This window comes from Nothobranchius furzeri, chromosome 13, assembly GCF_043380555.1.
Source record: "Nothobranchius furzeri strain GRZ-AD chromosome 13, NfurGRZ-RIMD1, whole genome shotgun sequence".
In the NCBI taxonomy this organism is placed as follows: domain Eukaryota; kingdom Metazoa; phylum Chordata; class Actinopteri; order Cyprinodontiformes; family Nothobranchiidae; genus Nothobranchius; species Nothobranchius furzeri.
The window spans coordinates 54,243,123-54,259,786 of NC_091753.1; the positions used below are offsets into that span (position 1 = coordinate 54,243,123).

The 16,664-nt window shown below is 43.4% G+C and overlaps 1 protein-coding gene across 3 annotated transcripts in view; it reads right to left on the minus strand.

The window, feature by feature from the left end:
• Positions 1-16,664, minus strand: part of robo1 (roundabout, axon guidance receptor, homolog 1 (Drosophila)) — a 327,637-nt gene that overhangs the window by 295,037 nt on the left and 15,936 nt on the right. The gene's annotated exons all lie outside the window — the stretch shown is intronic.

A 16,664-nucleotide genomic window follows, 5' to 3' on the forward strand; every position in this document is an offset into this window, starting at 1 on the left:
GCCAGGCAGCCCCAGCTCTAATACATCATGGTCTCTCTCTAAACCTCTCTCTCTCTCTCTCTCTCTCTTCAGACTCTCTCCTCCCAGAGCACGGTGGTTTTCTCTTTGCTGCCCTTTCTTCAGGCATGACACACTTCTAGAATTGGATGTGCCCCATCTAAAATACGAAGGCCTTTTCTGAGGCAACTTCCAAGGCAGCACCAGGTATGTCCGAGTCTACGCAAGTCTTCCATTTTCTGACATGAAGAAGATTTTACGAAATTTCTCTACAATATGCAAATTAGCGTTGGGTACCGAATTCGGTACTTTTGAAGGTACCGACCGATTTCCATAGTACTGACTGAGCATCGATTCACGTCATTTCAAACGGTGCCTCGTTTCGGTACCCGTCCTTCATAACGAGAACTTGCCTAGACAGCTGCGCAAGAGCGTTATGTCGTCGGTCGCTGCGAGCGAGTTGTAAACAGAGAAGCATGGTAGAAAGAACGCACGCTAAAGCTTGGGTCCACTTCACTAAATGTGATGGGTAACTGGGTGATGATGAAACCAGCGACAACGAGCTAAGTGAGACATCCTCATCTTAATCTGCTCCGGTAGGTAAATAAAATGTTTAAGATAACGTTAACTGGATATGTTAGCTTCCGTTCCGCTAATGGTGCGTTTGCTTTCTCCTCGGAACTCCGACTTTCCGACTAGAAGAACATGAACGCGCTCTAAAGTTTGGCTTCACTTTACTAAATGCGACGGGTGATTGGGTGAAGATTAAACCAGCGACAACGATCTAAGTGAGAGGCGTCATCGTTTTAATCTGCTCCAGCAGCTAAATAAACTGTTTAAGATAACGTTAGCTTGATATGTTAGCTTCCATTGCCACCATTGTGATCAGCTAATGGTGTGTTCGCTTTCTCCTCGGAAATTCTAACTTCCCAGTAAGAAAAATCAAATGAAAAAAGACGGCAAAAAGAATGAAGATACACAGTAAATTTAGTTTACAGTAAAGATGTTTGCTTCAGTTTAATTATCAGCTTATAAAACTACAAGGACGATGTTAAAATACAAACAGTTGTATGTTATTTATCGTGATATTTATCAAATAAGGTTATATGTTGAGAAAAATATATATTTTATTATAGAAGACAATTAAAATATTAAACACTCAAAAGCATCGAAAATTGGTACCGTTAAGTACCGGTATCGATTCCTAGGTACCAGGAATTAGTACCGAATCGATTCAAATGTCAAAGGCACCCATCCCTAATGCAAATAGCTGTTGTTGCTCAGAGATTTCATGCAGTTTTTACCAGATAACCCCCCCACCCAAAATCCACCTAATTCAAGTTCAGGTAAAACCAAACCAACCCCGTTTTTATACCATCGCTTCCTTTTGTTGTTTTCATTTCCTTTCTGTAACACGTCTGCAGAAAAAAAATATAAACAGTTTTTTTCCAGTAATCAAACGTGCTGTTTAGCATTTCCTGTTTTCAGGATTAGACAAGCTTGGATCACTGCTACATTTGCATCACCATCCCCCAGGTGTCAAAGCAAAGCTGCAGATTTGTATGATGAATTTTTCCAATTTACATGTAATGATGACGAGCGTACTCCCGGACAAATGCCTGATAATGAAATCCGTGTTGTTCCAGGGCCTTCGCTCCACACAGGGCCCTTGAGAAGAGGCGAGCTTGGTAACCCCCAATTTCTTGATAATTGTGCCAGATAAACACTGCATCGTTCGCTCGCTCGCGAGCAATCTGATAAATACCCAATTATCAGTCGGGAAACGGGTGAGACAAGTGGGCGCCAGAGGTCTCTGGCTCAGGAATGTGAGATGCATGCCAGAGCGATGGCCTTTTCAACCCTGACGCAAGTACGCAGCTCTCACAAAAACCACAAACACTGGCTGGGATGGACAATGACTTGTCTCGCAGTCCAATCGGTGACTGTTCCTCCGTCCTCATTACTCAGCCCGCTTACATCAAAAGAAATGAGCTGTTTTACAGGACTTGTTTCTGTGGCTTCCTCGGCGTTCACTACCGATTCAGCTACAGAGGAATGAAAGACCATTATTGTCTCTCTTTATCTGACTCACGGACTGCTGAATGGATTCAAGCCAATTAATCAGACAGTGACAAGAAGCATTGCTGCTGGCTCAGTGACCAACTCCCACATAACCATCAGCACAACAGTCACTGCCCACAAATTGATTTTCGAATGGCGAGGGAAGGAAGGCAGCATCACCCAGAACCTGCCGATTCTCATTGCGACTTGTCAACATGATGCAACCACCTCAACACACCTCAGACTGCTGAGGAGACGGTATTTGTGCCAACACGGATGAGCAAATAGATATCATCTTTATGACTTTTGCAGAGGCTTTTTATGTTGATGAATCCGACCCATTGCTGTTTCTCCTGAGCAATATCCTGGTTTGTGGGTAATTACCTCTGGGACTTCTACTCATCACAGCTTTATTGTTTTCATGTCTTTTTGTGTGCCTCTGAAGCGCGCTGCACAGCTTATACTGGCAAACCAACCGTAAAGCCAACCTGGAGTTAAAACGCGGCGAAATGGCAAACAGAAACAAGTACAGGGATAATAAATGTTGCAACGGGTCCACTCTACAGCTTTGGCACTAACGCAATGTTCAGAATCAGAGCAGCAAACTTTTTCTCTTATTTGTTTTGTGTTTTATTGAAGTAAATAAGAGTACATGTGACCTATTTCCAACTATCCTGTGCTTTCTCAATGTCTGAAGCCCGATTTACACTTCTGTCAGCTTGACTGTGGAGTCGCTCTCGTGCGTTGATGGAGATGTTTTCCCTTCAGACTTCATCACCTGGGGAGCGATGCAAAGCAATTCAAACCATTACAGTCATATATCCGGTCCAAGATAATGGATTTACTACTGCGTTTACGTTGTTTTCATGTATCTCAGAGACTTTTTAACACAGATTAATTTGTCTCTCATCTCCACCTCTTCATGCGATCAGCTCCTCTAAACTAACATTTCTCGTCTTTTCCATCCACGGACTAAATCCATCCCTGTACTCCTTCAGTCGCGGGTGAATAAACACTCTATTTTTCGGACTTTTCTGTGAAGCGTTCTTCAATGTGTGCCATGTCTGCTGCTAAATATCTTTATTTTTGAGGGGCAACGGCAGTGCTGTTGCCTTATTTAAATGAAGCGGCATCCTGACCAATCACAAGCTTGTGGTCTCCATCACTTTTGACGGATAGTGAGCAAGTTGGGCGTGTCTCTAGCCATGGGTACCGAATTCGGTACTTTTTAAGGTAACGACCGAATTCCATAGTACCGACTGATCACCGATTCATGTCATTTGAAACAGTGCCTCGTTTCGGTACCCGTCCTTCATAACGAGAACTTGCCTAGACAGCTGCGCATGCGCAAGAGCGTTATGTTGTCAGTCGCTGCGAGCCAGTTGAAAACAGAGAAGCATGGTAGAAAGAACGCACGCTAAAGCTTGGGTCCACTTCACTTAAGGTGATTGGTAACTGGGTGATGATGAAACAAGCGATAACGATCTAGGTGAGACATCCTCATCTTAATCTGCTCCGGTAGGTAAATAAAATGTTTAAGATAACGTTAGCTTGATTTGTTAGCTTCTGTTTCGCTAATGGTGCATTCGCTTTCTCCTCGGAACTCCGAATTTCCGACTAGAAGAACATGAACGCGCTCTAAAGTTTGGCTTCACTTTACTAAATGTGACAGGTGACTGGGTGAAGATGAAACCAGCCACAACGATCTAAGTGTGAGGCATCATCGTTTTAATCTGCTCCAGCAGTTAAATAAACTGTTTAAGATAACATTAGCTTGATATTTTAGCTTCCATTGTGATCAGCTAATGGTGCGTTCGCTTTCTCCTCGGAAATTCTAACTTCCCAGTAGGAAAAATCAAATGAAAAAGGACGGCAAAAGGAATGAAGATACACAGTAAATTTAGTTCACAGTAAAGAGTAAATTTAGTTCACAGTAAAGAGTAAATTTAGTTCACAGTAAAGATGTTTGCTTCAGATTAATTATCAGCTTATAAAACTACAAGGACGATGTTAAAATACAAACAGTTGTATGTTATTTATCGTGATATTTATCAAATATGGTTATATATTGAGAAAAATATATATTTAATTATAAAAGAGAATTAAAATATTAAACACTCAAAAGTATCAAAAATTGGTACCGTTAAGTACCGGTATAGATTCCTTGGTACCGGGAATTAGTACCGAATCGATTAAAATGTCAAAGGTACCCATCCCGTGTATCCATCAGCACATGCAAGCCTGTCGGAGAGCCCTTGCAGGACACATAATGGTGTGTGTCTCTGTATCCACGCAGACAAAGAAGTCTAAACTGGGCTTCACCCAGAATCCACACTGGATGCATCAGAGCCACAGAATGGCAGTAGAACCGTCTACTCGCATGCTTCACATGCAGAGTAGCTTCTCTGTCATCCTCGCCGGACTCGAGGCATCACAAAGTCCCTCAAGACTTCAAAGGTCATGTTTGTTAATGCCATCTAGAGTTAAAGCAATATTTGATGTGGCTGTTGGTAGTCCTCTATAATGTTGCTGCCAGGGTTAAAGCCAGAAAAAACACACCGCTGCACTTCTCCAAAGATGCTGGGAGCAAACAAGCCGAGAAGTCACGTATTGGTGTAATCTTTCAAAATATGAAATGGCATCACTGAAAAGGTCTTTTATTTTGAGAATTACCTGAGATTTTACCATCGACATATAAATATTGGACAATGGGTTTCCATAGGCTCCAATAACACGTTTTTTAGGCCAAATGGGAGGTGGCCACCACCGCCATTTTGACCGTGTCACAGGTTCCGTCAAGCCCAGACAATTCCACAAAAGGGAAGAGAGGTGGAGCTGAGGGTGGGGCTGTAAGGCTGGGATCAACTGACGACACCCGGTCGAACTAGCTACAAGCTAACCTGAAGCTAACCTGAAGCTAACGCGGAGGTGGGAGCTAAGCTAACGGAGGTAGCAACCTAGCTACAACCGGAGTTAACTGCACAACACCAGAGCTTCTGAGTCAGAGATACGCCGGGCTGACCGCTGGGTAAAACCTGGTGGAACACAGAGGTCTCCCGAAAGCTCCACAAGCCGGCAGCCGCACAGCAGACAAGCGCCGCTGCGATCTGAGATGCGCAGAGCTGCCGCTGGGGAGAACCGGGTGGAAAGATTTCCATCCCAGAGCTCCACAAGCCGGCAACCCGCGCAGCAGACAGAAGCCGCGATCAGACAGAGATGCGCCGAGCTGTGGGGAGGGGAGAAACGGGTGGAAAACATCGGTCTCCCGAGAGCTCCACAAGCCGATAGTCGGAACCCAGCTCCACCAACATGTTATATTTCAACCCATTTTCTAAAGTGCAGCATTGTGTTAAATGCACTGGGTTTTACCCTATTACTTTTAAATTTCATGGTTAAACAGTACATGTTAAAATCTAAGCTCAGCTCGGCAGTGACCTAAAATACATAAATATAATTCTACTTACCGAAAAAAATGAAGTGGAGACTCCTTGGACGCTCTATTAGTGCAATTAATGCCACAGCAAGTCATTTTGTCCAACAATTGCACAAATAATATCCAAAAAATAATACACAAACACAGAGACTCAAAATGCCAGAACAGTTTCCAGGCCAGACCGAGGCTCTACTGAGGCCTTTCCACAGAGCTAGCTCTGTGGTCACGTGGGTCTGATGCTCATTAATTATACAGAATTTTAGGCTTTTAATACACTTAAACAGAAGAGTGAGAAAAAATCCACCCCCCCTCAGAGTTGTCATGAGTGTAAACTAGATCATTTAAACCAAAAACATGTTTTGGTACCAGGCTGTAAACATGTTTATTTCTGCTGTGAAATTGGTATTTTTAACATGGGAGTCAATTAGGATTTGCTCGCTTCTGACACCAGCCCCCAGTGGATGAGGGTGGAACTGCAATTTTTGGTACTTCCGGGATTGCTTCAATTTTTGAGCCGCATTGTGGGGGCTTGGATTTTACAGGGCGATCGTGTGCGACTTCCTGTCTAGCCCTATGTCAACTGTGGAAATTCATGTGTCCCAGAAACGGCATGGGGCATATATGGGACTTGATCCCATCTTTAGCGCTGTCGCCGGTGTGGATCCTCCCATAGACCATAATGGATTCTGTTAGAAGCAGCGACGTTCTGCTGCCGTTCAGCCCCGCTGAAGCCTCCAGTCTTAAATCGGGGTTACGCTCACCAGGAAAAGTGATGGCGTTTACACAGATTTTTGGAAACTTCCAACCAAAATTCTTCAAGTAGGTGTTCTGTTCTATTTTATGCTATCACACCCTTCGTTCCTCACCACCCACCCACTGCTTTAAGAGTACAATGTTTTGTACATTTTCTTATATTGGGACAGCAGTAGCTCTGGGGGTAGAGCGGGTTGTCTAGTAATTGGAAGGTTGCAGGTTTGATCCCGGCTCCCACCAGACAACGCTGCTGTTGTGTCCTCGGGCAACACACTTAACCCACCTTGCCTGCTGGTGGTGGTAGTCACAGGGTACATCAGGCCTGGCCTCTGTCAGCGCACCCCAGGGAAGCTCATCGTAGCTTATCCCCACCAGCGTGTGAACGGGTGAATGACTGTGTTATAAAGCACCTTGTGGGGTTGTAGAACCCTAGAAGGCACCGTACAAACACAGACCATTTACCATTTCCAGTTTCAGTAAGCTTTATATCACTGAGCTCAGCATTAATATGTCTGCATATTTCTTAAGAGTCTTGTAAAGCAGCTGCAACATTAACCAAAAGGGCAAATGGCAGCACGCTACTTATGATAAATTACAGGCTGCAATTCACTGCAGTTGCTTTGATTTAATGAGAAATTAACGTACACTTGAATTGCTCTGCTTGAGGAAAAGAGTCACTCCCAACCTCAAGAAAGGAAGAGAGTCTTTCCCCCAAGAGGAGGAGTTCGAGTTTCTTGCAGTCTTGTTTAAGTGACTGTAGAACGGATCGTAGGACGGACCAACAGAACGGGCCTTCAGCTGCAGTAAGAAGGATGCTTCTCCAGTGTGTTGTGGTGCTGACTCAGAGCAGAAACACAAAGCTCTTGATTAAATGGTCCGTTTGCATTAAAACGTTTATTTATTCCCAAGAGATCATGACCTAAAGAGCAGGACACCAGTGGCTGAGACGGACATCTTCATTAGAGTGGCTGGGCTCAGCCTTACAGATCATGTGAACATCTTGATCACCTGAGGTCAGTCTGGAGTGGAGCTTTTGCTGCTCATCGAACGCATTCAGGTGAAGAAATTTGGGTTTATGGGTGGAAAGTCTTCCGGATACTTCCTTCAAGAGGTTTTCTTGCAATATTCAACAGTGAGAAGACGTTAAGGAAGACAAAGAACGAGCTATTCTCTCCAGTTTGGGATTGCCTTGGATTGGATGGAGATGTATGGACAGATGGGCAGATATGCAAGCTATGAAACGAGGAACTGGACATCATAAAGACTTGTATTTATCTACAGGTGCGCCTGCAAAATCTCCATCAGGCTAGATTTCCTCTCCGGTGACACATTTTGATGGATCGTCTTGGTGCCTCAAGTGCTTTTCCTTGTTCTCACATCACCACGGCGACTCCCACCTCATAAAGATGCCAATACCAGATTAAGGGTATGGTTCTAATACATTTACATTATACACCTTCACTTCATTACAATAAAAGGATTAACCTTCGCTGTATCTAGATGCCGACCTGTAGAGAAAGTGGGCTGAGTGAGACTGAGCTGTTCTAATTTACTTCCACTGTGAACCTCAAAGTTCTGCAACCAATCAGCCACAATCCAAGGGGGAGTACAGCTCTGACTGTGACACCACTGAGGGATGAGGAACATCCTTGGCCATTTGGACTCCCTGCAGCTGACTTACATAATAGCATGTGCTTCATTCACCACGGGGAGGACCTGCCTCCTCGTCCTACTTTCTCTACACTGCTAGGGACCGGTAGGTTAAAAAGATTTTCTGAGTAAATGTTAGCTTGTAGTTGTGTGGTCTATGAAGGATACAATTGCAACCATTTTTAAAGGACTTGAGGGTTTCTGTATTCAATGGTGGTAAATAATGGGAATAGAAGATAAAAGAGGTATGGGAATATGTTGGTAAAGCTCAAAGTGCTCGAGTGTCCTCAGTAAGACGAGCCTGGTCACACAAGGTTTTCCTACAGCAATCCATCTTCGCATAAATGTGATCCACGATAAATTAAAATCTGATTATTTCCTAGAGGCTGAAGCCAAGCGCATGGCTGGCATCGTCTCTGATGTGGCGGTGATGGATTAGTTTGTAGCCTGCATGTTTGACCCGTCCCCACCGCCTGAACAGCCGTGGAACCACAAACCTAAGTACCTCCCATCAAGACTCCATCTCTGACAAGTCTTAATTTATGTGAATAAATGATCCATCTCATTAAAGAGCCCTTTTATTCTCACAGGAAGCAGATGTATGGCTTTTTTATTCCATGTATTCTTACAAACATGAATCACATGCAGCATCGATTTTAACCTTAAAAGGAGATCAAGGTGTTCTTCTCCCGGCTTCATGGACAAATGAGACTAAGAATTATTCTCAGAACAACAGAAATGTGTGCTCCACTGGAAGGTAACTAATGGAGGCGTGTAGAATAAAGGCTGTGGTCCAAGTAGATGACCGTGTGGAACTCCATGGTTGGATCTATAGAAAATCCTTTGTTTACATGAATAAATAGCAATCTGCCTTCAATCAGCTTTAAGCAAACCCTTTAATCCTTTAAAGGAAGTTGTTTTTGATAAAACAGAGGTAAAACCATGTGTATCCTATCTGAGTCAGTTTGATTGCCATCCGAACATCATCATAAACACAAACTAAATGGCTTAGGGCAGGAGATATGCTCTTAATAAGCTAGACGACTTGTAAAAAAGAGCACCATAAGTGGCAGAATTCACCCAAAATGCCCCTAAAATAGTTTTGAATGGGAGAGCACCATAGAGCTCACAAGAAGCCCAAGATCCCTGGGAAAGCTGCGGCTTTTACATTTTGGCCCCATTCTTACGTGCCATTTTTCCCTTGGTCGGCTTCATTTGGAAGGCTTACAGCGCAATTTGTGTGCAGTGATTGGGTCTGCCTGAGTGGGAACAAAGGCTGACCGCCTGGCTAGTGGGTCCTTTTGTGTCCCATATGTCAGAAGTCTGCCACACATACAAAGCAGCAACCGCCAAGAGCACACCAGCCATTATCAGCCATAGCATCGCTGTCATTATCCTGCTGCAATCATAACTCTAATTACAAAAGTTGCTTTGTAAGCAGGTAGATTATGCAATGTTAATTACTTGTGCACAATGGGGGGGTGGGGTGGGGGGGGTGCATGTTCAAATGCCACTTGGTGTTGTAGCCCGCACAAAAGCAGCACACATTTTAGCCCTCCGCCATATGCAAAGCAAACACAGTCCCTTGGTGGTTGGGTTAAAACCCTCGTGGCACTAACACGTTCCATTGATAAAATCTCAGTACATCACCACATTTTGTTTTTGGACAACAAAGCTAACTAACTCATGGGCTCAGAGATCTCATAACCCCAAGACAGAAGCATATTGTCCTAAGACTACAGCAAGGCAAGACGCTCCACATTCATCACGGCGAGGCTACACTTTACCAATCCACTCTGGCAAATTAAATCCTCAGAATAAAAGCTCCATCATTGCTGTATTTCTGCGCTCCGACACAAGCATCTATTTGGCTGTGGAGAGCAGCCCAGCAGAGCCTGCCAATTCAGAAGGACCTGAAACCACGGGGCAATAAAAAGTGACATCAGCAATGGGAAAGTTAATAGTGTGTTTCAGATGCACTTTCTGGAGGACAGGAGAGCTAGAGGTTTCATTCACTATAAGTGACAGTGGCTGGCAATTTCCCTCTGCCTCCCAAATGCCCTCATAAATTTCAACCTGCTCGCTGTAATAACTTATAAACGGATAACGGCTTCCAGAGGGGCCTCGCTTTAACAGAGCCGTTGTTTTTGCACACTGTGTAGAGATTATAGTAACAGATTGTTTTCTATCCGTTCAATGTGATGTCTAATTGCATTCAGACTGCATTTTCCTGGTGTTGCGCTGGAAAAAGTGTCAAACTGGTGGGTGTGTGGGGCTGGTTTGACTTCACAGGCCCTTTTTTCTAACTTTGAGCTCGTTTCTGCACAGCTGTCAGAGAGCGCCTAGAGCTGAATAAACAGAATCTGCAGCCACACAGGAACACAGAAGACAACACGACTGTGGGAGTCTGTTTGAAGCGGGGCCACCGGCACATCATCCTCTGTAGTTTCTGCAATAAATGTTCTCCATCTCCTGTAAATCTTCTGTAACCCAGAATGCTTCGCTACTCATGTGTGTTGTTTTATTTATCTTTGTAAACGAAGGTGACTTCACTGTGGATTAATGAATGAATGCTTAAAACTAAAATAGGAGCTTATTTTACACGTAAACAAAACATTTTTGCAGACAGTGCATTAAAGCTGTAAAAATTCTTACTATTAGTCAGGCCTGTAGGAAGGTCTTTTAAAGTCAGATAACACTCCTGAAATACCCTTATGGTTCTAAATTACAATAAATACATAAAAATTAAGTAGAAATAAATATATAAAACCCATCTGTGCATTTACAACATATTTCAGAGCTGTGTGGTGGCATCAAGCCCCCACAATGCGGGTGAAAAATTGAAGCAAACCCAGAAATAGGGCTGGGCGATATGGCAAAAATAGAATATCACGATTTTTCCAATATTTTATCACGATTTCGATTTTATCACGATTTTTTATCCATGAATAGCATAACTTCAATTTCGTATTAAAGAAGAGAAACAATGAATAAATAAACATTTATTCATATTAGGGATAATCAGCACAGTGCTAACACACTTATATTTTAAACTCACACCAGAGATGATAAAAGCCCTGAGAGAAACAACTACAAAAATCAGTTTTTCTCGTTTTTCAAGTAACTTAACATAAATTAAAATCGTAAACATATTTAAAGTGCAAACATGTCAATTGCAAACGTATTGTGCAAACATTAACTTGTTCAAAATACTATGTAGCTCCCAGTTGCTCATGAAGTGGATAGTTAAGCTCAAATACGGCTCTGATGTGCGGCTGGACCAGAGATCGCTTGTGGTAGCAAAAAACTGCACATTCTGAATATTTTCTGCAACTCTCACTTTGCATTCAGCGTACATGCGTGGAATGGCGGTGTTCGAAAAATACTTGCGGCTGGAAAACTCGTAGCGCGGATCCAATGTTTTTAGCATTTTCTTAAATCCCACTCCTTCTACTGTTCGCACGGGACACAAATCTTTAACCAAGTGGTACGTCACTGCATCGGTCACGCTGTTCCATCGTCTGCTGTCTCTGTCGTAAGGAGTGAGTTTTGTGAGTGTTTGTTAGCGTTTGCTGCCTGGAAGAAGCACCAGTCGCTGCCGCTGCAGCCGCAGGCTTTTTAGCTTTAGCTGCCAGCTGGCTCTCATTGTATTGTTTGGGATGCCTTCTTTTCAAGTGATTAAACAAGTTTGTGGTGTTGCCACCACTTGCCTTGACGCTCTCCTTGTAAATGACGTTTCGCTGCTCTTTGTCATCTGGTGAAAAACCAAACCAGTTCCATATAATGGACGAGGCGTTCCTCTTCGGAACGAACACCTCGTTGTCGCTCTCAGCCGCGGCCGAAGCCATGTTTGTTCACACACAGGTGAAAACAAGCGGGGCGCTAATATATTACTATGACTCACTCTGACTGGTTAAGCGTCAAACAAAAGCGTGTTTAGGGATGGGTACCTTTGACATTTGAATCGATCCGGTACTAATTCCCGGTACCTAGGAATCGATACCGGTACTTAACGGTACCAATTTTCGATGCTTTTGAGTGTTTATTATTTTAATTCTTTCATAATTAAATATATATTTTTCTCAATATATAACCATATTTGATAAATATCACGATAAATAACATTCAACTGTTTGTATTTTAACATCGTCCTTTTAGTTTTATAAGCTGATAATTAAACTGAAGCAAACATCTTTACTGTGAACTAAATTTACTGTGTATCTTCATTCCTTTTGCCGTCCTTTTTCATTTGATTTTCCTACTGGGAAGTTAGAATTTCCGAGGAGAAAGGGAACGCACCATCAGATGATAACAACGGTGGCAATGGAAGCTAACATACCAAGCTAACGTTATCTTAAACAGTTTATTTAGCTGCTGGAGCAGATTTAAACGATGATGCCTCACACTTAGATCGTTGTCACTGGTTTCATCTTCACCCAATCACCCGTCGCATTTAGTAAAGTGAAGCCAAACTTTAGAGCGCGTTCATGTTCTTCTAGTCGGAAATTCGGAGTTCCGAGGAGAAAGCGAACGCACCATTAGCGGAACGGAAGCTAACATATCAAGGTAACGTTATCTTAAACATTTTATTTACCTACCGGAGCAGATTAAGATGAGGATGTCTCACTTAGATCGTTGTCGCTGGTTTCATCATCACCCAGTTACCCATCACATTTAGTGAAGTGGACCCAAGCTTTAACGTGCGTTCTTTCTACCATGCTGCTCTGTTTACAACTGGCTCGCAGCGACCGACGACATAACGCTCTTGCACATGCGCAGCTGTCTTGGCAAGTTCTCGTTATGAAGGACGGGTAACGAAACGAGGCACCGTTTGAAATTACGTGAATCGGAGCTCGGTCGGTACCATTCGCCGGAGGTAAGTTCCCTTTTCATTCAGAGGCAGAATTTCAACAGCAGAGCTGTGAATCGTGATAAAAAGGTCTCTCAAAAATGACAGACCGTCAGATGTGTGGATCGTAAAACGGTCTAAAATCGTCATATCGCCCAGCCCTACCCAGAAATGAAATAAATTGCAGTTCCACACTCATCCACTAGGGGCTGGTGTCAGAAGCGAGCAAATCCTCATTGACTCCCATGTTAAAAATACCAATTTCACAGCAGAAATAAACATGTTTACAGCCTGGTACCAAAACATGTTTTTGGTTTAAATGATCTAGTTTACACTCATGACAACTCTGAGCGGGGTGAATTTTTTTCTCACTCTTCTGTTTAAGTGTATTAAAAGCCTAAAATTCTGTATAATTAATGAGCATCAGACCCACGTGACCACAGAGCTAGCTCCATGGAAAGGCCTCAGTCTGAGCCTCGGTCTGGCCTGGAAACTGTTCTGGGATTTTGAGTCTCTGTGTTTGTGTATTCTGTTTGATATTATTTGTGCAATTGTTGGACAAAATGACTTGCTGTGGCATTAATTGCACTAATAGTGCGTCCAAGGAGTCTCCACTTCATTTTTTTCAGTAAGTAAAATTATATTTATGTATTTTAGGTCACTGCCGAGCTGAGCTTAGATTTTAACATGTACTGTTTAACCATGAAATTGAAATGTAATAGGGTAAAACCCAGTGCATTTAACACAATGCTGCACTTTAGAAAATGGGTTGAAATGTAACATGTTGGTGGAGCTGGGTTCCGACTATCGGCTTGTGGAGCTCTCGGGAGACCGATGTTTTCCACCCGTTTCTCCCCTCCCCGCAGCTCGGCGCATCTCTGTCTGATCACGGCTTCTGTCTGCTGTGCGGCTGCCGGCTTGTGGAGGTCTCGGAGACCTCTGTGTTCCACCCGGTTTTACCCAGCGGTCAGCCCGGCGCATCTCTGACTCAGAAGCTCTGGTGTTGTGCACAGTTAACTCCTGTTGTAGCTAGGTTGCTACCTCCGTTAGCTTAGCTCCCACCTCCGCGTTAGCTTTGGGTTAGCTTCAGGTTAGCTTGTAGCTAGTTCGACCGGGTGTCGTCAGTTGATCCCAGCCTTACAGCCCCACCCTCAGCTCCACCTCTCTTCTCTTTTGTGGAATTGTCTGGGCATTACGGAACCTGAGACACGGTCAAAATGGCGGTGGTGGCCACCTCCCATTTATCTTCAAAAATGTGTTATTGGAGCCTATGGAAACCCATTGTCCAATATTTATATGTCGATGGATGTCATCAAAATGGAATCAAAGAAAAATATTAGGGATAAAAGGCACTGTGAGCTACTTCATGTGTTTATTGTTGTCAGATTTAGCATCATCTAGTGTTAAAGTTGCAGATTATCAGGAAAAATGCAGTATTTCCCCAGAATTTTGACACGATTAATCCCATTCAACAATTTTAAAGAAACAATGTGTAGTTTTAACCGTTAATCTCTGGAACGATCCATTCAGAAGTTTGTTAAAATGAATTTATTGATGCCCAGGTGTTATATATACAGTATATATACATATAACCATTAATATCTGGTCTAAAATCCATGGGAGCGGGTCCGTGGATGTTTCTCAATGTCAAGGAACCTCGCGTTGATGTCTTGGTCCTGCCTGTAATTTTGTTGGAGGTTGAAGGATCTGACAAAGTACTCGTTCTAAAATTCAGCTCTCTGGGATTTTTGACCCTAATGGCCATCTGTTGTTAAGGTCTTACTCGAACACAAAAATAACACTTGCTTGAAATGTTTTAGGTATGTACTGCCCTCCTATAGCCGGGGACAATACACACAGTCACTTTAAGGATGCACCTGATTGCCCTGATATTCCCATGTTGAGCGGTCTAGTTTACTCGGAAGCACATTGGGACTGCTCCGATCACATATCTGGAATATTCAACATGTTGGATATTGCTCCGTGTGAGGTGTCCGATCCCAACCATCCTCCTCCACCATGTCAGTTTACATCAAAGTTGTGTTTGATTCCAAGATGCTGTGTGAAATGTGCAGCTTTTGTTTCATGACCAGACAACATACAGTGCAGAACAAAATCAGTTACATCCATGATTATTTATTGCCATGTGTGGTCTTTCATGTTTTGAAAATCATCTTCATCAATTTTTAAATCCTGCTGTGCGAGCCGAGCCTTAGGCCTGGTTTATACTTTATCAGGAAGTTTGCATTCACACACCGACATATCTATAAGTGTTGTGAAGCTATTCTCTGCCAGGACAGCAGAGGGCGTAGTGCTTTTCTGGGGTATTCTGCCTTCATTGCAGTCATCTCCAATTGTTTTTATATATTTCAGGAATTTTTAAATCAAATGAATTTGTCCCTCATTCTCTTCCACCTTTTCATGCAGCCGCCGCCTCCAAACTCCTGTTTCCCATAATTTCCACCCACAGAGAAAGTGCTAGCTGCACATCTTCGTACTCCTTCAGTTATGGCTGTATTAACATTTACATCATCAGACTTTTATCTTCAATCTGCTTCGTGTCTGCCACTATATCTTCAGCTCTTGTTTCTCTCTTTGAGGTAGGGTGGCAGTGTTGCTGACAAAGTTTATGTGTGTGTATATGTTTATGTTTATGTATTTAGCAGGTGCTTTTGTCCAAAGCGACTTACAAGTGATAATCGGCTTGTTGCCCTTGAGGCTAACAACAACAATAACAACAACAACTTGACATCAATCATGGAGAGGAGGGAACAAGGAGTGGACAGAAGAGAGGGGGGATGGGTGCAGGGAGGGTGCTAGTTTAGAAGATGCTCTCTGAAGAGCAGGGTCTTCAGGAGTTTCTTGAAAATTGAAAAGGAAGCTCCTGTTCTGGTAGTGCTTGGTAGGTCATTCCACATTTGTGGAACGATGCATGAGAAGAGTCTGGATTGTCCTGAGCGTGGCGTAGGCACTGCTAGCCGACGATCCTGTGATGACCGGGCCGAGACGTAAGCCTTTGCAAGAGGATTCAGGTAGATGGGAGCCGTACCATCTCGGACTTTGTATGCTAGTGTTAGCAATTAGAATTTGATGCGTGCTGCTAGCGGTAGCCAGTGGAGCTCAATGAACAGAGGGGTGACGTGTGCTCTTTTAGGCTGATTGAAGACCAGACGCGCCGCTGCGTTCTGGACCATTTGAAGAGGTCTCACAGTACAGGCTGGAAGACCAGCTAGAAGGGCATTGCAGTAATTGAGGCGGGAGATGACAGTAGATTGCACCAGGAGCTGGGTGGCATGTTGTGTTAGGTATGGTCTGATCTTTCGTATGTTATACAGCGCAAAGCGGCATGAACGAGCAACAGAGGCAACATGATCTTTAAAGGTCAGGTGTTCATCAATCACAACACCCAGATTTCAAACTGCCTTTGAAGGAGCCAGAGATAGGAAGTCATTTTGGATTGAGATATTGTGCTGTATGGATGGTTTTGCTGGGATGACAAGTAGTTCAGTTTTAGAGAGGTTGAGTTGGAGATGGTGGGATTTCATCCATTCTGATATGTCAGAGAGACAGTTTGATATTCGTGCAGAGACAGTGTGGTCGTCCGGTGGAAATGACAGATAGAGCTACAGGAAACAGCATTCTGACCAATCCAAAGCTTTCCATTGCTTTCAATTGATAAAAAATTTGGGCTCTACACCTCCCGTCCTTTGCGTTCCAGTTGGAGAGCCTTTCCAACGACGATGGATAATGACAATGTGTATCTTCTGCAACTCAGCAGACGGAGAAGAATAAACTAAGCTTTAGTGTGCAGAAAATCAGGAATGTCGAAACATGAAGTTAGGATTTTCCTTGCAAACGTGATAACTCAGTGTGGCCAAAAATAATAGAAAAGGCAGACGTTAGGGTTGTTCGATAGTATCA